This window comes from Protopterus annectens, chromosome 6.part0, assembly GCF_019279795.1.
Source record: "Protopterus annectens isolate FY-2018-M chromosome 6.part0, PAN1.0, whole genome shotgun sequence".
Lineage (NCBI taxonomy): Eukaryota > Metazoa > Chordata > Ceratodontiformes > Protopteridae > Protopterus > Protopterus annectens.
Genome location: NC_056737.1, coordinates 675,415,338 through 675,439,628, shown reverse-complemented (window position 1 = coordinate 675,439,628; position 24,291 = coordinate 675,415,338). Strand labels below are relative to the sequence as shown.

Below are 24,291 nucleotides of genomic sequence, written 5' to 3'. Positions count from 1 at the left end.
ATCACTGCCGAGTGTATTTCTATCCTTAGAGAATGATCTCCATATTTTCACAAATTTAAAAAAGCGTGATTTGGTGATTTCATCAACTCTTTGGCATTTCTATCCTAATCTGCTTTCTCACTGCACACCATGCTGAGGCTGAAATGTTTAATATTTTCATTATAAATTGATGTACCTTGCTATTGCATTACAAGTCCTATCATGTCTGGAAGCATTTCACTAAGTTAAACTAATGGTAAATGTAGCTTTTTTGTTGTTGTTCCACACTCACTAAGGTCATACATCTATGCTTGCTCAAATTAACAACTTTTTGATTCTGCATGTTGCGCATTTTCCTTCTTCTGGGGGTGCAAGCATGTTAAACCTTTATAAATCGAAAGTCAATAAACCTGATCACCACAGAGAAGCTAACTAACTGAGCTTTGCAAGTCAAGCAGTGTAATGCCTTGGGTAACCCAGGTAAGGAAATAGAACTGAAACTCACAAAATATCCCTTAAAAAAGAATGAAGAAAACAGCAGCAGTAGTACAAAGTACGGCTCCCAAGTAACGTATAAAGTAGACAAATACACTTTTATTGTTAGGCAAGTGCTTTCTCCACCAACTGTGGCTTCATCAGACCATATACAAATATAAAACCAATGTAAAACAGTTTATAAACATTTACTCACAGTAAGACGTCCTGTTCGATTCTCAGCTAGAGCATCTTCTGTGTGGAGACGTGCGTGAATGGGCATACCTTCGTTGAAGGTTGTGCGTCAGAGCTGGCAACTCAGCACATAAAAATCTACTGCCAATCATTAGTGGACCGGAGTTCCGCTGTGGCGACCCCTAAACGGGAAAAGCCGAAAGACACAACAACAACATCATTCCCCAACTAATTAACTTCAAAATTCTAATTCAGCAAATCATTGTACTACGTCCCCACCCCCATAATGTGAATGACAGTCTAGTACATTGCATTAGTCAATTTGTAAAAGTAGTATTACATTCACTACATATCTCTAAAATATGAAAGTACCAACCACTATAATAAGTAACAATCCTTATTTTGTCTTAGTTGTATATTATTTCAATCAGCTTAAAACAATACATGCTCAGATCAATAAAAATGCGCAAGCATCTAAGCATTTCTGACTTTCCATCATTAATTCATGATCTTTTCTATTCCATCTAAACACATGCAACTAAACAAGATGTAGACGCATCCCTATCTTATCTAAAATCAAATGTAGTTAGCAGAATGTACAACATATTGCTTCACCCATTCTTAAAATCTTATTTAAAACGTGTTAGCAGATCACAAAGTGCTGTAGATAAAAGTTTGTATCTGAAAACATATGCTTGTTACCTTATCTGCAGTTATATACATCTACGCACCGGAATCAGAACATTGTATGGTTACATCATTCAGTCGAGGAATAATCCTTCAGATATGTCCATATGCTTGGATATATATGTAAATATATATTGTATGCAAGCCAAATCCTGCATTTATTTACAAAGGCTTCCCAGACTCGCAACTAAGCGTCTATGCACATCTCATAACGTCATTCCGCCAGACTTGTATCTAAGCGTCTATGCACATCTCATAACGTCATTCCGCCAGACTTGTATACATGAGTATACTTTTACACTTTCAATACTACAAAAATCATGTCCTGCAGTAGCGATCCATCCAACAAATAAATAGATGGATACAAGCATCACATAATTCCCCAAAATAGGAGAAAAATGTTTTAATCTAAAATAAACTAAAGTAAGTACATATAGCATCCACTATATCCAAGTATATACAGCTTAAATCAGAATATCCAGCGGAGTATCATTAATTTATTTACTAGATACTAAACAACAATTTTAAACACACCAAACTGCATAATAAACTATATGTACTAAGCAGCATTATAATTATTTGTTTTAAATGAGGGTCAATCAGGATAACTCCCAAATTATTAACCTCATTAGTTCAGAGACATAATCAGTTGGCCTCAATCAGGATAACTCTCAAATTATTAACCTCATTAGTTCAGGGACATAATCAGTTGGCCTCTTTATACTAAAATGAATGGATACTTTTCTAATGTATCATCCTTCAATGATTTGTATATTTACAAGGATATATTATAAGATTTAATCAAATAGGTGACGTCCCATTTCCTTATCTGCTCTTTGTTTAAGTATCCACCTCATTTCACTTTTTTCTGTTAAATTCCTTACATTGCCCATCCTCTGTCCAATTATAACTTCCTCTAGTGCCATAAACTTAAAATCATGATGTCTGCCACTACTCTCTATGTGTTTGGACAAGGCAGTAACTGAATCCCCATTCCTTATGCTAGTAATATGTTCTTTTATACGTTCTCTAAATGTTCTGTTGGTCTTGCCCACATAAAAGTACAAACAACATTCACACTGACACATATATTACACATATATTATGTTTCTACTTCTACAGGTGACTGCTGTTATATTAGGGACAGAGGATGGGCAGTGTAAGGAATTTAACAGAAAAAAGTGAGTTGAGATGGATTATGTCCCTGAACTAATGAGGTTATTGCATGCATTAAAGTATATTCCAGTTGACATTTTAATTTAATTCATCCCAATATATATATATTAATGTTTGAATTGTTAACCTGATGTGAGGTAGATTGCATGTAGGCTATATATTATTGGATGAGATGTGTGGAATTGCTTTTTATATGTAATATGGCATGTATAGCTGTTCCCATCAAAAGTATAGTATGCGTATGCAACTGTCTCATACTAGTAATCTACTGTAAGGATGAGGTTATATAAATTATATTTTGAAACTAATATGTAAAGTTTTTTATATATTTTTGCTTGCTACTAGATGGAGATATCTCTAAGGTTTATTTCATAGCTCGTATATAGTTTTAATAGCCATAAATAATTTGGGAGTTATCCTGATTGACCCTTATTTAAAACAAACAATTATAATGCTGCTTAGTTCATATAATTTATTATGCAGTTTGTGTGTTTAAAATTGGTGTTTAGTATCTGGTAAATAAATTAATGATACTCCGCTGGATACTCTGGTTCTGATTTAAGCTGTATATGCTTGGATATAGTGGATGTTATACGTAGTTATTTTTATTTTCATTTCTGTTTTAGATTAAAACATTTTTCTCCTACTTTGGGGAATTATGCGATGCTTGTATCCATCTATTAATTTGTTGGATGGATCGCTATGCAGGACATGATTTTTGTTAGTATTAAAAATGTAAAAGTATACTCGTGTATACAAGTCTGGCGGAATGACGTTATGAGACATGCGCTTAGACACTTAGTTGCGAGTCTGTGAAGCCTTTGTAAATAAATGCAGGATTTGGCTTGTATACAATATATATTTTTATATATATCCAAGCATATGGATATAATATTTGAAGGATTATTCCTCGATTGAACGATGTTACCATACAGTGTACCGATTCTGGTGTGTAGATGTATATAACTGCAAATAAGGTGACATGCATATGTTTTCAGATACAAACTTTTATCTACAGCACTTTGCGATGTGCTAACACGTTTTAAATAAGCTTTTAAGAATGGGTGAGGCAATATGTTTTGCTAACTACATTTGATTTTAGTTAGATATGCGTCTGCATCTTGTTTAGTTGCATATGTTTACATGGAATAGAAAAGGTCATGAATTAATGACGGAAAGTCAGAAATGCTTAGATGGTTACGCATTTATATTGATCTGAACATGTATTGTTTTAAACTGATTCAAATAATATATAACTAAGACAAAATAAGGATTGTTATTTATTATAGTGGTTGGTGCTTTCATATTTTTAGAGATATGTAGTGAATGTAATACTACTTTTACAAATTGACAGTTGCAATGCACTTGGAGGTGGGGACGTAGTGCAATGATTTGCTGAATGAGAATTTTGAAGTTAATTAGTTGGAGAATAAATGTTTAAAAACGGTTTTAATTGGTTTTATATTTGTATATGGTCTGATGAAGCCACAGTTGGTGGTGAAAGCGCTTACCTAACAATAAAAGTATATTTGTCTACTTTATATGCGACTTGGAGCCGTACTTTGTACTACTGCTGCTGTTTTCTTCATTCTTATTGTTATTCATTTGTGGCAACAGTGTCCATTTACTGGCTGGCTGTTTGTTTTCATCCCGTAAAAAAGGTTACATTATCTCATTTATTTTTTTCCTTTTTCAATAAGTTTTCATAGATAGTGAAATACGTATGTAGGAAGCATATACGTAAGAGTTGCTGCAAAATAGTCATTTTTACTGAGAATTCTCAAACTTTACAGTATTTTACACCACCATTCTGAGTGAAGAGGACTGATCTGACAACTAAAGCAAACCGTAATGATATAATCAGCTGCACCCTCACCGTCCGTTATGGGTAAGAAATAGCTTTCCAAAAAATTGATCACATCAGCATGTCTGCCTCCCATGAAGGCATTTGGGGTAAGGAAAAAGTTAAAAATAGTAAGCAGCTATTGTGGTGCTGGCAGATTTTGGTTAAATAGAAGTTTGTGATAAAGTTATAAAACACATGTATTTTTCTGTTTTTGCCTGTAGCGATGCATTAATTTTGTACCTAATAATGTTAATTGTTTGTCATGAAAACGCCTCTGTTTGCATTTAAAACATTGTAGCTGTGTCATGTGACTCAACCTTAAGCAGACTGATTTGCAAACCTCAGTTGCTTTGGAGGTGGTAGTTTAGCATACATACTCTGTAACAACATCCTAAAAATACAGCCTGCTAAACTTGCTGGAAAAAACCTGTGCAACAGTTCACTACAGAAACAGGTTATTGTAAATGTGTCTCCAAAACTGTTGAGTACTAAAACTAGATTTAAAAAGTTTAAATAGAGGCTGAAGAAGTTGTACATAATTTTATTCTTCATCCTTGAGAAGTAGTTGGCAACCGTTTTCTTGGAGCAAATAGGAAAAAATGTGGTTTTCAAACCCCAGCAAAGGAGCCATTGCTTTCATGGCTTTGGCAGCATTTGCTATAGCATAGAATGACAGGTGATGCTCAGCTTAAAAAACTTGATACGTTTCATAATGTCTAGGTTGTAGTGTCTGGGTAAGTAATGTAGAGATGCTGGGATGTGGTCTGCACTCATCCGAGTTGTGTATTTGGACTGATGCTGCTCTTGGAGCAAATAGGAAAAAATGTGGTTTTCAAACCCCAGCAAAGGAGCCATTGCTTTCATGGCTTTGGCAGCATTTGCTATAGCATAGAATGACAGGTGATGCTCAGCTTAAAAAACTTGATACGTTTCATAATGTCTAGGTTGTAGTGTCTGGGTAAGTAATGTAGAGATGCTGAGATGTGGTCTGCACTCATCCGAGTTGTGTATTTGGACTGATGCTGCTAGAACATGTGCAATCCTTAACTGTTGGTGAACATATAAAGTTGTATACATCTAAAATCTTACTTTTCATTCTATACAAAGTATATTTAGAATGTTAAGTGTTTTTTAAGTACTTCACTAAAGCAGCACAAGATGGATGTACTTCAGAATATTGAAATGCAACTTTTAAGTGTTTTGGAAAATTTTAACCATAACATTCCTTATATATGTTTCACATATGGACAGGTAGAACACATGATTTTGCTTTTTGGGCACCTCTCACTTCCTTAAACCTTTACTTGGAGATGCATCTTCAGGGTTTCTACAATCTTTGGCTGTCACAGTTGTGGCAGTATCTTATTTTCTTTGAAGTGGCACTCTTTTGACTTTGATGTATTTGTAGATGTTTGCATTTTCTCCTGTGCAGCTTTTAATCTATATGTGGAAACACAGGATCTTATTTCAAGTGTTTTACTATGCATTTTAGAATGTGGACTTTTACTGTTTCTTTTGTTCATTCTTCATCTTTCTTAATCTGTCTACAAACTGTAAGAGTAGCAGTCTTCTGCAGTTTCATTTACAGTAGTATTTCTGCTCCTGATTTATTTCCAGCTTAGCCTTTATTTTTGTTTTGATTTTGTTTTTTAGTTCTCTGTAATGTAGTTGAAGTGCTATTTTGTTTTTCAGCATTCTGTCCGTTATCAGTTAAAGTAGTGAGTGCTTGAGTACTCCTGTATTCCAAAATTGAAATGACAGTCCTTATAGCTTTTGCTACTTCCCTCTCTCTTCTTTAAAATAATGATTCTCACTGTTTGGATGGCTGTCTCCACTTGCCTGTTGCGTTGTAGGTAGTGTGGATTAAGTCACTCGTGCACAGATCTTACTTGACGTAACTGTTCTATGCAGTTGCTTACTTGACGTAACTGCTATATGCAGTTGCTTACTTGATCCAGAGGGTACATTTGGTAGGTTAAAATCCTTCTCCATCACAGAAGTATTTTGTACAGGGACTTTCTGAATGCACTTATTTGCCTTTTCCACCTGTACTTATAAACGTTTGTGTATCTGTACACTATTGCTAATGACTTTTCTGTTTTTCCTGTGGCAGCATAGCTGCTGTTTATCTGTAAATGCTGTTGGCCCAAAGGCAGCTGGTATATACTGTAATAGTCTCATGCCATGAAATTCTGACTGCATTTAGCTTGTAACACGGCTGACTGAGGCGTATCATAGTATGTTAACATTGATGCATTTGTAATTAAGATTCTCAAGCATCTAAAAACCTTTCCTTTTCACAACCCCTTTCCCATGTTAAAGTTAACTGTGTGTCTCAGAAAGCTGTTAGACTAGAGTAATTTCATATGTATTGTGCATAGACTTTTGAAAGGCGTTATGGCATTCTTGGAAACCTCAGTGTATGTTTGTTTTCTGGCTTTGGTGTCTGCACTAGTGCAGTTTTATTTCAGTAATCTGGCTTTGGTTCTTCTTACGTTCCTGGAATTGTGTCTAATGCCAACTCATCTTCTGGCATTGATATTTGTAGTACTGCTCTGATTTTTTCCTTTTTTTTTTTTTTTTAATCTGGCTTCAGTTCTTATGCTAGAATGATACACAAATTTCACACTTTCACTGGTGTTATGTTCATATTTTATGAATTATGCACAGTCTGTTTAGCAGCTGAATTTGCCTCTTGCCATGCTCTTTTGTCTGTCCCTCATGATCTAAAGGTCATTAGTTATGTCTGCAGTATCTTCAATTACCTTTCAATCTGCTGTTTGTAACATCTCTGTTGCTAATAAAGACACTTGGCTTTTCCCGGTTAGGGGTTGCCACAGCGGAACTCTGGTCCGCTCATGATTGGCAGTGGATTTTTGCGGTGCCGAGTTGCCACCTCGACGTCCGACCTTCAATGAAGGCACGCCCATTCACGCTCGCACCTACCTGCATGTCTTTAATGTCACTCGACTGCGGGAGGACATGCAGACTCCACACAGAAGGCGGTCCAGCCGAGAATCGAACAGGAAAACCTCTTGCTGTGAGGTGACAATGCTAACCGCTGCACCAACACTGCTGCAATAAAATTGTCAAATTAATGTCTAAGTAATCTGTTCATTAAATTAATATAATTTGAAGCTGTCCTTTATCTGCAAGAGTGTTTTTTTTTTCCTCTCTCCAGTAGTTGTTCTGAGGGCGTCATTAAGTGAAGGAAAAGTTATCATTTGGGAAGCTTCTCATTGTATGGTGTTTATGCCTGCATACAAGATTGCTTACAGGGAGGAGCAGTACCTCAAGTTTAATAAAGTAGAGTGATGAGAAAAAGTGTCCCTGTACATTACTGATTAGCCAGTTGCTGTCACTGAGTATTTTGCAGTGGTGTACAAGAGAATCTGCTATAAGAATGAATTCTAAGTTTTTGTTGTGTGTGACATATCTGTGCATTGTAAGAGGAATGCAGATGGCATTCTGGACAAATGGTGAAAGTTTGTGATTCTGAAATAGAGCCCCCTAAATTTCTTGGTAACTTTATCTGTGTGAGTTGTAAAGGAGAGTGATGGGTCAAGTGTCGGTCCAAAGTATTTCTGCTCCAAGACATTGAGAATGGCGTACCCCTTGTTTTTATTTTCTTGGGGTTGATTAAGTGAAATTGCTTGTAATTTAGTATGTAGGTCAGAATGTGTGTTGTATTCAGGAAGAATGTCATCACTGTACATGACAGTGTTGAGCTGTGGAAGATTGTTGAAAGTGAAGAGTAGTGACCCTATTACTAAGTTTTGGGGACTCCTGGGTTGCAGTGCCAGAGAATAGATTATTATGTTATTTTGCCCATCAGGTAGCTTTGGAACCATGTCTCTGTACTGCTCCCGAAGTTTAGTTTTTTTAGTTACATTAAGAAGAAGCTTATGATGATTAGATTCATAAATTGTGGTCATATCAATAAATAGAGCAGCATTAATGAGCCCATCATGGATTTTATTGGAAGCACAGTCAGTGGTGATGAAGTCAACTGTCAGGATGCTGAATACTGTGTTCATAGCAGACAAAGCTGTATAGCTATCAGTGCTGTCTGCATTAATAATTTTTGGAAGAGTTTTGTAATGAGACATAGATTTGTTATTGGCCTGTAGTCTTTAGGGTCACTGGTAGAGGTTGTTTTGGGACTGGGATTACTATAATGTGTTTTAAAAAGAGCAGGAACTGTATCATTTGAGTGAAGGGATTTGGCTATCTGCTGTTAATCTGAATAAAGATGAATGGAACTTACTGAACATAGACATGGTACAGTCTTTCATCGTAGTACTCCATTTCTGTCATTCTTGCCTTTTGCACAGTTTTCACTCAAAAGGCAGCAAAGTCCTCCATTAAGGCCTTTTTTAAAGTGAACTATATTCAGGATCTTCTGGAAGACTTGTACTATTTGAGACTTATGTTGGAAAAGTTATGTCTGCATCCCTTTGAGCCTGCTGACCTTGTGGATGTTAAGTGCACTTCTTGTTTCTGTAACTTAAGAAAACGTGCACTAGAGCTTGTAACTCTGACTTCGTCTTTCATAAGCATTTTTGTAATGAAAGGATTCCTCTAAAGACTAAACCATCGTTTATGCCCAGACTTGTCCGTATCTCTTAACCAAGCCTTAGATAGCTCTCAGTCTTCTCTCCAAACTACCAAGGTGGAGGAGTAGTTTCAACATATGCCGGATGTCAACTTGAAAAAAAAAAAGAAATTACAGGAAAATGATCTTTCTCCTTTATTGCTTGTAACCAAGCTTTATGAAAGTGTATGACCTATGATGCTACTTTTTTCTGTGTTTAGTACAGTACACTATTACAAGTTATTGTTAGAACACGCTAGGATAGCAGCAACTTCATCATAAAATATTTTCCATGTGAGATGTTTTGGAGACTGTCACTTGGACTACTGTTAGCACCTTCACCATATGGTATAAGTTGAAAGCATAGCCTAGAGGAGGGCAAATGTTTGGCATGCTTTGCTGCAGGATCATCTAGCTGTCATCCTGTCTGGGTAAAAACAAAAGCAAAATTTGGACTTATTTATAGATTTTATGTAATGTTAGTGGCCCTACTTCTTAACGCTAGAGTTTCGAAGCAGTTACAGGTGCAGTAAAGCTTTGTTCCCATGTTTGACATTTACTTGTTAATATTTTTGGTTGAGCCATTTGTTTACCACAATTTAAATTTACATTTGGGTCCTGTAAGCTAAAAGAACAAGAGTGCTTATGGTTGTGCTGGCTTTGTGGTATTCTCTTGCCACTTGCATATTTGTCTTCATATGTGTGAAATTGGCACTAGTTTTGCAAGGCAATATGCATAACTTGTGCAAAATAGGCTGGATTATAGCAAACAGATGTTAACTAAACCCAGATGTTTTAGTAATTATGACCTTTCATAGGTAGGTACTAGGCTATTGGCCCTAGGGCCTATACAAGCCTAGCCAAAAATGTACCCTGGCTTTTGCCACCCAAGAAAATTATTTTCCTGTGCCCCCTGTCAAGCAGAACCACAGAAGTGATCCCCAGGGTGAATTTCCTATTACCCATCCAATCCTCAAGATTTTTCTTGAAGAGTGCTAATGAGGAGCTCTGTTTGACATAGATAGGTAGTCTGTTCTAGTGTATGGGAAGTCTCTGGGACAGGAATCTATCCCTCCAGCATGTTCTGTTTATTGTGGTGACAAGGTTTAGATCCCTAGAGCGTGTAGCTCGGAGGGATTGGGATTTCTTTAAGTGGAGCACGTCCAACAGCTCTGGGTTTGACAATTTTTACCAAAGGGGATGACAATGCACTTTTTGGTAAAAATTCTGTACCCATGAACTACCACATAGGCGGTAGTCTACTTAACACCGAAAGTGTGATAAGAGACCTTTGGACACAGGTGGACAGTAGTTTCTCCTTTGATAATCACATAATCAAAGATGTACAGTTGCAGTAAGTATCCTACATTTTTTCTTAACTTGTAGTGAAGTTTTTTTTAATCAAAGCTTTAGTGGAGTGGGAGGGAAATCCAATGAGCATTTATTTTTGTCTCTATAAGGCTGTCCTAGAATTATTGAGAGGGTGAGTTTAGGTTTACAACAGGCTAGCATATTTAATTCCATGGGTAGACTAGTCTTTTTTATCAATTTTTTTAGACTTATTGGTTTTAATGACCCTTGCCATTCGATGATGACATTTACCTTTACTTTATTTGAATTATTTTAGTATGATATGCAATGCCCTTTTTCAGACTTCAGTATCCTGTATTTAACCTTATGAATGTCATAACTTGTCAACTACAACTTTTACATCTTGTTTGGAATCCTGATTAAAAAAACATCATTTTCCTTGTCACTCCACAGTGTACAGTACCAGTTCAAGAACAAACCGTGTACATCTCAGTTAATCAAGTTGGTGGAGTCAACCATCTGCAGGTAAGTGTTGCTCCTCTCTGACCAGTATGTCTTATTTTCTTAACACACATCCTGAACCACTACCAAACAGTTTGCAGAAACTGTATCCAGCCATATTTTGAACTTCCTTAAATTGGCTTTTTTTTATAGTTTTGTTAGCGAGGTATGTGAGCTGCTCGTTATTGGTCCCTTTTCATGTATAACCCAAGTCATAGAGAAATTACAGAGCATTATTTAGGATGTAAATGTAAATCCAGAATAAAGACTTTTTCAGAAATTAGAGCTTTATTGTATATGCAGAGGTATTCATAGGTTCATAGCTAGGTATTGGGCTATCTGCCCAAAGGCATTTATAAGCCTAGCCAGAATGCGTTGGCTTTTGCCACCCCCTTAGATTAGTTCCCTGTGCCTCTGTCCAGCAGAGCCACTGAAGTGATCCCCGAGGTAAACTTTCTGTTTCCCATCCACTCGTTAAGATTTCTTTTGAAGAGTGTTAGCGAGGAGCTCTGCCTAATGTAGATTGGGATCTTGTTCCAAAGCATGGTAAGTCTCTGGGACAGGAATCTATCCCTCCAACACGTCCTATTTATTGTTGTGGTGAGGTTTAGATCCCTAGAGCGTGTGGCTCGCAGGGATAAGGTTTTCTTTAGGTGGAGCATGTCCATCAGTTCTGGGTTGGACATGGACTTGTATGTCAGGCAGAGATCACCCCTGAATAGGTGGTATGCAACAGAGTACAGCTGTCATTTCTTCAGTCTAGCTGCATAGGGCATCTGTTTGAGGCCAGTGATCCTCTTGGTGAAGTACTTCTGTGGTCTTTCCAGCTGTTGCAGGTGTCTTGTAAGGTACATAACAAATGGAGCGTTGAACTCTATGATGGGTCTGAGTAGAGTGGCACAATGACCTCTTTTGATCTGGATGCGAACGCTTTTGTGATTAGGTGGGCCACGTAGAAGGATTTTCTAACCACTTTGGCAATGTGATTATCAAAGGTGAGATTGCTATCTACTTGGGTCCCCAGATCCCTTATTATGTCTTCCGTATTTAGGGGGACTAACACTTATGTGGTAGTTTGTGGGTACTTTGTTTTTTCCAAAGGGGATGACTATGCACTTTTTAGCATTTAGCTTAAGGCCATGATTTTGACACCAGGTATCCGTCTCAGTGAGACCCTTTTGGAGGATGTCTGTGTCAGCCGGAGAGTCAATTATATCCCCTAGTTTGCAGTTGTCTGCGCATTGGTCAGTCATAGTCCTCCTGTGCTTGCCTGTACCACTGAGAAATATATGCCGAACAGGAAGGGTCCTAGGACTGAGACCTGGGGAACTCCACTTGTAACCGATTTAGAGTTGGACCTAGCTCCTGCAACTCTCACCATGTAGGTTCTGTCCGTGAGCCAGTTGGCAACCCATCGTGTGATGTAGGAGTTTATGTTCAGGCTGGTGAACTTGTCTATAATACCAGAATGGGAAATGGTGTTGAAGGCCTTTGTGAGGTCTAGGTAGGCTGTGTGTACTACCTTTCCCTCATCTATAGCCTTGGTAACTGTCTCAAAGAAGTCCACCAGGTTTAGGAGGCATGATCTGCCCTTGACAAAGCCGAACTGGGTAGGGTCCAGTGTTTGGAGGTTCCCAATGTCTCTGTTAATGAGTTCCATGATGATGCGCTCCATAGCCTTGCAGACAAAGCTAGTCAGGCTTATAGGGCGATAGTTCCCGGGATCTGTTGTGGCTCCATCTTTGTGGAGCGGAATAACCGCTACTGAGCGCAACTCTATGGGTACGTAGCCTGTGGATAGGCTGAGTTTGAACAGTGTGTTTAGGTGAGGGGTTAGTTCATCTTTGAGCTTGTGTAGGACTCAGCCTGGGATACCATCCGGTCCCATTGATGCTGTGTTTTTGGCTTTGGAGAGGGCTGTTTTAACCTGAGTGTCTGTGATTTCAGGGACTCTACATTCTTTTGGTATGCTTATGGGCCCTCTTGGGGGTGAGAGGGGGGTGAAGTTTGTGCTGAACCTGTCTGCCAGGATGTTGGTGATACCGGTCGGTTCAGTGTATTTTGTGCCATTCTGCACTAACTCTGAGCATTGCCACTTAGATTCTTGACATACCTAAAGAATGGCTTGTGGTTATCTTTGGAGTCATTGGCAATTTTTCTTTCAAAGCTCTACTTGGATGATTTTATGAGGGATCATAGTTTCTTGCTGATACTGATCAGGGATGTCTTCCCTTCTTGGGATTTTACTCTCTTCTGTACTAGTTTCCTCCTTCTTTTATATAGCTTGTTTATGGCAGGAGTCCACCAGACTGGTTTCCTTTTCTTGGAGGAGTGAGTCTTGGTTTTGCTTGGGATGGCATGATCCATGCATTCTTGTAGGTGCCCGTAGAATGCATTAGTAAAGGATTTTGCAGCTTGGACAGTGTTATCCTTCAGCATGGGGGCTTTGAAACTTTCCACCTCTGTCTTAAGTTACGTGAAGTTTGCTTTTGAAAAGTTTTTCACGGTGGTTTTCTTGTCTGGGGATGGGAGCGGAATGTGGGTATCCAAAGTGATTTGTTTATGTTCAGATCTAACCAGCGAGGGGTTGACCTCCGGTGTGGAACACCGGTCACCCATGTTGGTGATGACTAGGTCCAATATGTTGTCACCTCTGGTGGGAGTGTTGACCAGTTGAACCAGGGCATTTGAGTTAATAAATTCTAGGAAATGTTGGGCAAGGGAGTTAGTACTTGAGTAGTTCTCTCAGTTAATGTTTGGGTAATTGAAATCACCCAATATTAGGGTGTTTGGTAGGACCTTTATGTTTCCCAATATTTCCAGAAATGTGGAGTGGGAGTCCTGGGACATGGTGGGTGATCTGTAGTAAGCTACAATTTGAATTGCAGTTTTGCCCATTGTTAGTTGCATGTGGATGATCTCTGAAGCTGTGCTGTGCCACTAAGCTGGAGGTGTATGTAACGTTGATGAATATGGATACGCCCAGCCTTTTATATTTCGGTTTGGGTTCTGTGGCCGAAATGTATGGTATGAGTTGTAGCCTGGTAGTGCTGGGGTGCTCTCTGGAGCCTTAAACCAGGTTTCTGTTACTGCACATATATCAATTTCCTCCATACTGAGGAGTGCCTGCATTTTGAGGTTCAGACTTCTGGCATTGAGTACCATTGCCCTCAGCTTTTTGTTACTTGTGCTATTTACTGCGGTGGGTTTGTCTTTTGAGCCTTACCTAAAAAAGGCACTATGGGGGTGGCAAGAGCCTTGGCCAGTATTTGAAAGCCTAAGGATGACAGGTGCAAGCCGTCTCTAGCCAAGCAGCGTGGCTTATCGAGCATGTCATCCCAGGCGGACAGACACTGGATCCCCTTTGAATGATACCAGAAACTTAGCCAATTGTTGAAGTTGGGAATTTTTTCTTTATACCGTGGTGTCATTCTTGGTGATGGCAGGATGCTGCTCGTGGTCAGGGTTATACCGGCCTGGGCTACGTGATTAGAGAGCTCTTCCATGTCTCTCTTCATGAAGTCCAGAGAGGTATGGCTCAGGTCATTCACACCAACATGGACAATGACAGAGTCATATTTGTATTTGTTCTGTAGTGACCTGAGTGCTTGTGTTATGTGGCGGATCCTGGCGCCCGACGGGCAGCTAACAGTAACCTTCTCCTTATTCAGCCTAGTGAGTGGGACGTCAGTGTGCCTGACTATAGAGTCACCTATTACTAGTATGTTGGATATGTTATTTTGCCTTAAGGGCTGTGATTGTATGGCACACTGATTTTGTGAAGTATGTGTTTCATGGTTTGTGGAGGTTGCTTGGATGTTTGCTTTGGAGATCTCTGTTGGTTTTGCAGATTTTTATTTAGAGCCTCCAAGTATGTTTTCATGTATTTATGTGTTTTTTTCTAGTGCTGCTTTAATGGGTATATGTGAGACTGGTGGTGTGATGCAAGTATTTCCCTTCTCCTCTTGACTGTCTGATCCAGTCTTGGTTTGAGAGCTTAGCCTCCAGTTTATCTGTATAATTGCATCTCTCGCATGTATTAGTGTTTGGTGTTGGGAGGAGGGGGGTTGTCTGTGTGCATGAGGCAGTTGTAACATTGCCTCAAAATGCCCAGATTCACCAGTTGGACTGGAGAGTACACCAGATTCACCAATTGGACTGGAGAGTACACCTGAAACTGCCCTTTGGACATGCCTGGATAGGTACAGTGAATTGTTTTACTGGATGGCTGGTAAGGTCGAATAGAGTGCCTTGTCCTTCTGTACAGTACAGGAGGGTCTAGTGCTAGGGTTTATAAGTGCTTGCTATAAGTTTTGAGTTCAGAATTATTTGGTGTATACAGTCACAAGGCACAACAGTTTTCAAAACAAGTTTATCAGTACATGTCACAGATGTAGTAGCTCACATGAAAATGACAGTAAATGTATTGAGATGGCTGTTTGTAGAAGTTGAGCATCTGTAGGTGGAAAATTGTCTAAGCATATGTGCAACAAAAATTGTGGGGACTGTAGGTGTTGAAGCTAGGTATGTCTATGTGCATGCAAAAAAGCATGAGGGAACAGTAAAAAATGGCAAACTGTAGTTTGAAGTATATTAGCAGCTCCCACAGTAAACATTGCTGACCTTTTGACATTAAGGGCACTCATGAAAACAGAAGGGTGACAAGTAATTAGTTGTAGTGGATGAGGTGCTGTGCAAAAAAAATAAAGGAATTTTGAAGGCAGATAAAATTGATGTATCATTACAGTGAGCTTAATGTGAGGGTAGAGAAGTATAGTCGTGCAGACCTTATGAATAAATGTAGAGTTGAACTGTTGCTATCCTGTCTTAGAAAACCATATTCAGGTTGAGGAACGAGTATAGTTTTGCCAGTGGTCTTAATCTTGCATGTAAGAAGGCTGCTGATAAGTGTATGGAAGTATTTAGAAATAAGATTGTGTACCATTTTGCCTCTAAGGCATCAAATGTGTTTCTGAAAAATTTAGGCAAAATGTGAGTCATTTTCTGACATGACTAAGACGAGAAATATAAAATAGTTTGACTAAAGATTTGGATGTGGCAGTTACACTGGGATGAAGAAGGTCTACTAAGGGGTACCAAGTAACAGAAGCAAATAACACAGTACAAACCAGGAACAGTCCACAAATAGCAAATAATTCTCCACTCCAGCTCCTAGAAATGTGCAGCGTCTTCACAGTAAACAATGCAGGCAGTACTTGAAGTATAAAAATCCTTTATTCACACTTAAACAAGTTAAGCGCTTTCATCACCAAGTGACTTCTTCAGAACAATTTCATTAATAAAATACACATCCCTTTATACTCAGTAAGGGTCACATGATAGTAATTACTAACAATTAACATCCTACATTAAATAATTATCTATATTAATTAAAACCTGCTCCTTAATAGTACTGACTGCTGCATACTGCTAAGAACACCCTAGCCATCAATACATATACTGTTTATATACATTAATATTACTAAAAAGTATTAATCTATTCTATGTTTCAACATAAAAATGCATGTTGATTTAATGCATGTATGTAAAATGTACCTAATTTGTAAACATTATACAATACCCTATCCTAACTTAAAAACATTTACTCTACACCACATTTCTAACCCCTCCTTTTTTGTCACAACTTTCTTGCCGTGCTACATAAATTGCTGCACTCCCTTTTACCTTTGTGTTACTACCTACAGTTGTCCAGTATGGGTTTGATAGATATGTGGTCATTTATTCCCGGGTAAACTGAAGCATTTAATTTAATTTGCCACCTTACCTCCTTGTCACTCACAGCCTTTTTCGGGTCACCCCCTCTTATTTTTTCCTCAACTACTTCCAGAATTCCAAATTTGAATGAAGAACAACCCACACTGTTTTTTATATGCCTCCACAGGGCATTATTTTCATCATTCTTCTTTATACTGTAATTATGGTCGTAGATTCTATTCCTCAAACAACGAATAGTTTTTCCTACATAATAACATGGGCACTGGGAGCAACAAGCCAGGTACACTAAATTCTTGGTCCTACAATTTCCTTTGGCAAAAGTAATTTTAACTTTATTATAGTTCATTAAAGTGATATCCTTTTCTTCCAATATGTAATGACATTGCTGGCAAGTCCCACATTTTTTGGTTCCCCCATTATTTCCTACCTTATTTACATTTGTCTTTCTCTCCAATAACCCTTTCAAGTTGGAGCCATTTTTATGTACAAAATTAGGTCCGGTCCCTACTATCCTAGATATTTCACTATCAGCTTTTAGTACCGTCCAATTTCTTTGTATAATATCCTTTATCTCCCTACAATGAATTGAATACTGAAGGACACAAGCCTTCTTGAACTTGTTGTCCATCCTTCCTGCATTTTGGTCCCTCTTACCTACATTTGAATTATCGGACCCTGCTCCTAGAAGTGGCTTATATTTTCTTCCCCATTCGTTCCCAACATAATCACTAATATCATTAACCATATACTCAGGATACCCCCTTTCCATAAAATATTTTTTTACCCTCTCAAGTTCATCCTTCAAGTCATTTCCATTGGAGGTCATCCGCGCTACCCTGATACATTGCCCCTTTATGATGTTCCTTTTTTGAACCCAAGGATGGTTGCTCGAAAAATGCAAATAATTGTTGCTGAAGGTTTCCTTCCTGTGTATATTTGACTTGAATTCCCCGTTTACCATTGTAATCCTCACATCCAAATATGGAATAGTGGTCCTGTTCTTATTAAATGTGAACTTAAAGTTCTTACTACAAGTGTTGAGATATCCACAAAACTGTTCTAACTCATCATTACTTCCCTTCCATAATACAAAGATGTCGTCCAAGAAACGCAGGTAGCAGCTCATGAGCTTATACCATTCGGACTCAAAAATATGTTGTTTTTCCCAATCATACACTACGAGGTTAGCATATATGGGGGCACAAGCGGCCCCCATGGCTACTCCCTTAATCTGTTGATGGTACTCCCCCTCGTAGAAAATATAATTGTGGGCCAAAACTGTCTCCATATACTCAAGTGTCAGTATACTCTTGTCTCCAGTCACTACCCCTAGACTATGTATACTCTCATGGAACCTCTGTAAACCTTCCTCCTTGGGTATATTAGAAAAGAGGTCTATGACATCTATGGTAACTAGCCAGTTGACTCCTTTGGCCAACCCTGGTTTTAGCCTCCCTAGAAAGTCCCAGGAGTCCCTTACCAAATGGGGTATTTTGTTCAATGATGGTTTAAGCCATTTGTCAATAACCTTCCCAAAAGGGAAGGTTTTACTCTGGCTGCCTGAAATTATAGGCCTAAAGGGGGGGTCTTGTATGTCCTTATGGACTTTTGGGATACCGACAATGGTTCCTATTATAGGATTCTCAACTTTCAAAAACTTATACTGGTCCATATCTATTCTTTCCTCAATCAATAAATCTTCCAACATCATATCTACTTTGTGATATCCTATATGTACCTCGTTTCTAGAGGAAATCACATATTTACCAGATTTCAATAACAGGTCCATTATCTTGTTTTTATAATCATTAGCTGGAAAAAGTACAGCCCCTCCCCCCTTATCCGGTTTCATAATCCGTATATTCTTGTCCCCCTGTAATTCTTTCAAGGTAGCATGCTCTTCCTTAGTTAGATTGAATCTCTTCTTAGTGTGACTCTTTTTACTATAATTGTATATGTCATGTATCACAAGTTTCTCGAACGTGTCCAATAACTTGTCAAGGGGTGGTGTATATGTACTTGCAGTTTTGAACTCATTATGTACCAACTCCTTCCCATGATATTTCACACCTAAATTCATTTTTCTCACAAATTTCTTTACATCCACAATACTGTCCACTGTATTAAACGGAACATGGGGTATATATTTCATCCCCTTACTAAGGAGTGTAAAATGTTCCTTCCTTAGTTGAACATCTGTGTAATTGTATATAAAAAAATTCTCAAATGAACTAACAATTTCATTCACCTTGACTATTTTTGGGACACTACCATTAGGGACTACCTCTATTACCTTCTTCACCTTCTCCCTCTCCCCTCCATGCGTCCATCCCTTCCTTGATTGTACATCCTTCGTTCCCCCTCCATTTCCATTCCATCTTCTAAAAAATCCCTGTGATTAGGTTGATTATATCGTTTATAAGAATCATTATTTTCATAATTCTTATACCTATTCTGTTTTTGAGGCCAAAAGGAATTTCTATTACTAAAGTGTCTTCCATAGCCCCCCTTCCCCTTGTCATTATTGAATTTTTCAAATCCATCATTGTGTGCATTACTTGGTACTTCTTTTTTCTCCCATCTATACACTTCTCCCTTCTTGTACTGTTCCAAATCCCTGTTAAATTTGTTGCATTTGCGTTCAAATTGCTTTTCAATGACGCCTGCAACCCAGTTAAACTGTGATTCGTAGTACATCTCACATTCATCATATACCAGGTCATTCACTATCGTATTGTTCAATTCATTTAACTCATTCAGCAATACACATATCCGTTGGTCATTACACTCAATTATAAACTTCATAAATGACAGTCCAAACCCATCAAATAACTTAGAACATTCTTTTTTTCTATTTTCATCTAGTATTACACCCATAGGAACCTTAAAAAATCTAAGGCCCATGGGTACTATTCCTTTGTCAATACAGTTCTTTAAGTATTTATTATCAAGTTGAAGGCTTTTTAAAACCTTTAACTTCTTTCCAAAAAGAAAAATAATGTCCTTCAAACTCTGCTCACCAAGCACGTCATCATTGTTATTATTAACACATCCTCCGGTGTCCCCAAACTCAAATTGACTGTCCAAAAATGTGTTAAAATTAAACCGCCTACCCCCCTGTCCATTGCTGGAGGGTAGTGTTTTCACAGTACCTTTCTCTTTCCCATACGCCGAAAATGCGTAAGTTTTTTTAGGAACTGTCCGCTTGGGCCTGGCACCAGACGAACAAAAGTCCCCCTCCGATCCATTTCTCCTTGTTGTAACAGGAATACGATGTTCACCTATTTCCTCCGACCTCGACCGGTTGTTTGCTGGATTGTCCGTCTCATTACCAGCATGGCTTACACCATCCGTCTCCTCACAGCCCTCGCGCCTGCTCCTCCCGCACGTCGACGTCACCGGAATGGCGTTCACAACCCTTGGGTTAGGTTGAGACATCATCTCTATCAGTCGCGTAAGCTCCCCCTTCATTATTGCCATTTCGGATTGCATTCCCCTTAACTCCTCACGTCTAGGGGAAAAGATTGATGGCAATTCGTCGAGCGAGTCCATCCCCGCTCCACAACTAAATAACACAGTACAAACCAGGAACAGTCCACAAATAGCAAATAATTCTCCACTCCAGCTCCTAGAAATGTGCAGCGTCTTCACAGTAAACAATGCAGGCAGTACTTGAAGTATAAAAATCCTTTATTCACACTTAAACAAGTTAAGCACTTTCATCACCAAGTGACTTCTTCAGAACAATTTCATTAATAAAATACACATCCCTTTATACTCAGTAAGGGTCACATGATAGTAATTACTAACAATTAACATCCTACATTAAATAATTATCTATATTAATTAAAACCTGCTCCTTAATAGTACTGACTGCTGCATACTGCTAAGAACACCCTAGCCATCAATACATATACTGTTTATATACATTAATATTACTAAAAAGTATTAATCTATTCTATGTTTCAACATAAAAATGCATGTTGATTTAATGCATGTATGTAAAATGTACCTAATTTGTAAACATTATACAATACCCTATCCTAACTTAAAAAACTTTAGCTCTACACCACATTTCTAACCCCTCCTTTTTTGTCACAACTTTCTTGCCGTGCTACATAAATTACTGCACTCCCCTTTACCTTTATATTACTACCTACAGTTGTCCAGTATGGGTTTGATAGATATGTGGTCATTGATTCCCGGGTAAACTGAAGCATTTAATTTAATTTGCCACCTTACCTCCTTGTCACTCACAGCCTTTTTCGGGTCACCCCCTCTTATTTTTTCCTCAACTACTTCCAGAATTCCAAATTTGAATGAAGAACAACCCACACTGTTTTTTATATGCCTCCACAGGGCATTATTTTCATCATTCTTCCTTATACTGTAATTATGGTCGTAGATTCTATTCCTCAAACAACGAATAGTTTTTCCTACATAATAACATGGGCACTGGGAGCAACAAGCCAGGTACACTAAATTCTTGGTCCTACAATTTCCTTTGGCAAAAGTAATTTTAACTTTATTATAGTTCATTAAAGTGATATCCTTTTCTTCCAATATGTAATGACATTGCTGGCAAGTCCCACATTTTTTGGTTCCCCCATTATTTCCTACCTTATTTACATTTGTCTTTCTCTCCAATAACCCTTTCAAGTTGGAGCCATTTTTATGTACAAAATTAGGTCCGGTCCCTACTATCCTAGATATTTCACTATCAGCTTTTAGTACCGTCCAATTTCTTTGTATAATATCCTTTATCTCCCTACAATGAATTGAATACTGAAGGACACAGGCCTTCTTGAACTTGTTGTCCATCCTTTCTACATTTTGGTCCCTCTTACCTACATTTGAATTATCGGACCCTGCTCCTAGAAGTGGCTTATATTTTCTTCCCCATTCGTTCCCAACATAATCACTAATATCATTAACCATATACTCAGGATACCCCCTTTCCATAAAATATTTTTTTACCCTCTCAAGTTCATCCTTCAAGTCATTTCCATTGGAGGTCATCCGCGCTACCCTGATACATTGCCCCTTTATGATGTTCCTTTTTTGAACCCAAGGATGGTTGCTCGAAAAATGCAAATAATTGTTGCTGAAGGTTTCCTTCCTGTGTATATTTGACTTGAATTCCCCGTTTACCATTGTAATCCTCACATCCAAATATGGAATAGTGGTCCTGTTCTTATTAAATGTGAACTTAAAGTTCTTACTACAAGTGTTGAGATATCCACAAAACTGTTCTAACTCATCATTACTTCCCTTCCATAATACAAAGATGTCGTCCAAGAAGCAGGTAGCAGCTCATGAGCTTATACCATTCGGACTCAAAAATATGTTGTTTTTCCCAATCATACACTACGAGGTTAGCATATATGGGGGCACAAGCGGCCCCCATGGCTACTCCCTTAATCTGTTGATGGTACTCCCCCTCGTAGAAAATATAATTGTGGGCCAAAACTGTCTCCATATACTCAAGTGTCAGTATACTCTTGTCTCCAGTCACTACCCCTAGACTATGTATACTCTCATGGAACCTCTGTAAACCTTCCTCCTTGGGTATATTAGAAAAGAGGTCTATGACATCTATGGTAACTAGCCAGTTGACTCCTTTGGCCAACCCTGGTTTTAGCCTCCCTAGAAAGTCCCAGGAGTCCCTTACCAAATGGGGTATTTTTGTTCAATGATGGTTTAAGCCATTTGTCAATAACCTTCCCAAAAGGGAAGGTTTTACTCTGGCTGCCTGAAATTATAGGCCTAAAGGGGGGGTCTTGTATGTCCTTATGGACTTTTGGGATACCGACAATGGTTCCTATTATAGGATTCTCAACTTTCAAAAACTTATACTGGTCCATATCTATTCTTTCCTCAATCAATAAATCTTCCAACATCATATCTACTTTGTGATATCCTATATGTACCTCGTTTCTAGAGGAAATCACATATTTACCAGATTTCAATAACAGGTCCATTATCTTGTTTTTATAATCATTAGCTGGAAAAAGTACAGCCCCTCCCCCCTTATCCGGTTTCATAATCCGTATATTCTTGTCCCCCTGTAATTCTTTCAAGGTAGCATGCTCTTCCTTAGTTAGATTGAATCTCTTCTTAGTGTGACTCTTTTACTATAATTGTATATGTCATGTATCACAAGTTTCTCGAACGTGTCCAATAACTTGTCAAGGGGTGGTGTATATGTACTTGCAGTTTTGAACTCATTATGTACCAACTCCTTCCCATGATATTTCACACCTAAATTCATTTTTCTCACAAATTTCTTTACATCCACAATACTGTCCACTGTATTAAACGGAACATGGGGTATATATTTCATCCCCTTACTAAGGAGTGTAAAATGTTCCTTCCTTAGTTGAACATCTGTGTAATTGTATATAAAAAAATTCTCAAATGAACTAACAATTTCATTCACCTTGACTATTTTTGGGACACTACCATTAGGGACTACCTCTATTACCTTCTTCACCTTCTCCCTCCCTCCCAAACTGTAGTTTGAAGTATATTAGCAGCTCCCACAGTAAACATTGCTGACCTTTTGACATTAAGGGCACTCATGAAAACAGAAGGGTGACAAGTAATTAGTTGTAGCGGATGAGGTGCTGTGCAAAAAAAATAAAGGAATTTGAAGGCAGATAAAATAGATGTATCATTACAGTGAGCTTAATGTGAGGGTAGAGAAGTATAGTCGTGCAGACTTTATGAATATATGTAGAGTTGAACTGTTGCTATCCTGTCTTAGAAAACCATATTCAGGTTGAGGAACGAGTATAGTTTTGCCAGTGGTCTTAATCTTGCATGTAAGAAGGCTGCTGATAAGTGTATGGAAGTATTTAGAAGTAAGATTGTGTACCATTTTGCCTCTAAGGCATCAAATGTGTTTCTGAAAAATTTAGGCAAAATGTGAGTCATTTTCTGACATGACTAAGACGAGAAATATAAAATAGTTTGACTAAAGGTTTGGATGTGGCAGTTACACTGGGATGAAGAAGGTCTACTAAGGGGTACCAAGTAACAGAAGCACTTATCGCATGTAGAACTACCTGCATGGAAGATGATCTATCTTCAGGGAAGAAAGGTCACTTTGAAGTAGATATTTTGTGAAGGTTGTAGTTCTCGGAAATCAGGGAAGATGAAGTTAATGAAAAGTGGAATAGATTTTTGAGGAACAAAGTTTTTTCTCCTCCCATTCACTGTACTGCTGGCTCATCAGAATATATGTTACTACAGAAAACAAAATACTGAGTTTCATTTATGTGTAGTAGAAATGAACATCACTGTATGACTAAGTTAGTACAAGTGTCTTCCCATAATGTTGACCTCACTGTGATTTCCTAAACACATCTTACGTTTAATAAGCTGGCTCTTCAGGAGCAGTCATAATCTCTTCACGGCTTTTAAGGAGTTTCGTAAAAGTTGGACCCTTTCAAACTTTCTGTTGCTGAACAAGCTTTTAGCAAACTTGCACCAGCTTGCTCGAATAATATCTGTACTGGTATTGGACAAATTGATAATGTCTTTCAGTTCAGGCAGAAACGAAGAGATCATATGTTCAAGGGAACTCGTGTATTTGTTTACAGATCCTGGCAAAGTAGTGCATGCCATTTGTTCTTGGGTTTTTGTGTACATACAACCATGAGTGATAGCTAGTCTTTCAAAGAGTATCATATGTTACATATTGCAGTTGACAATGTCTCTACTCCATTCGCCTTTTGGCAAAAATATACTTTACGAATGTTTATGGTGCTCCCTTTTAACTCTTTCCGTG

At 38.3% G+C, this 24,291-nt stretch overlaps 1 protein-coding gene across 1 annotated transcript in view; it reads left to right on the top strand.

Annotated features, from left to right (window-relative positions):
* Positions 1 to 24,291, top strand: part of CDCA4 (cell division cycle associated 4) — a 71,185-nt gene that overhangs the window by 10,345 nt on the left and 36,549 nt on the right. Inside the window, exon 2 of the mRNA XM_044074360.1 lies at positions 10,716 to 10,787. The gene's annotated coding sequence lies outside the window, so the exon portion shown is untranslated. The remainder of the gene's footprint in view (positions 1 to 10,715; positions 10,788 to 24,291) is intronic.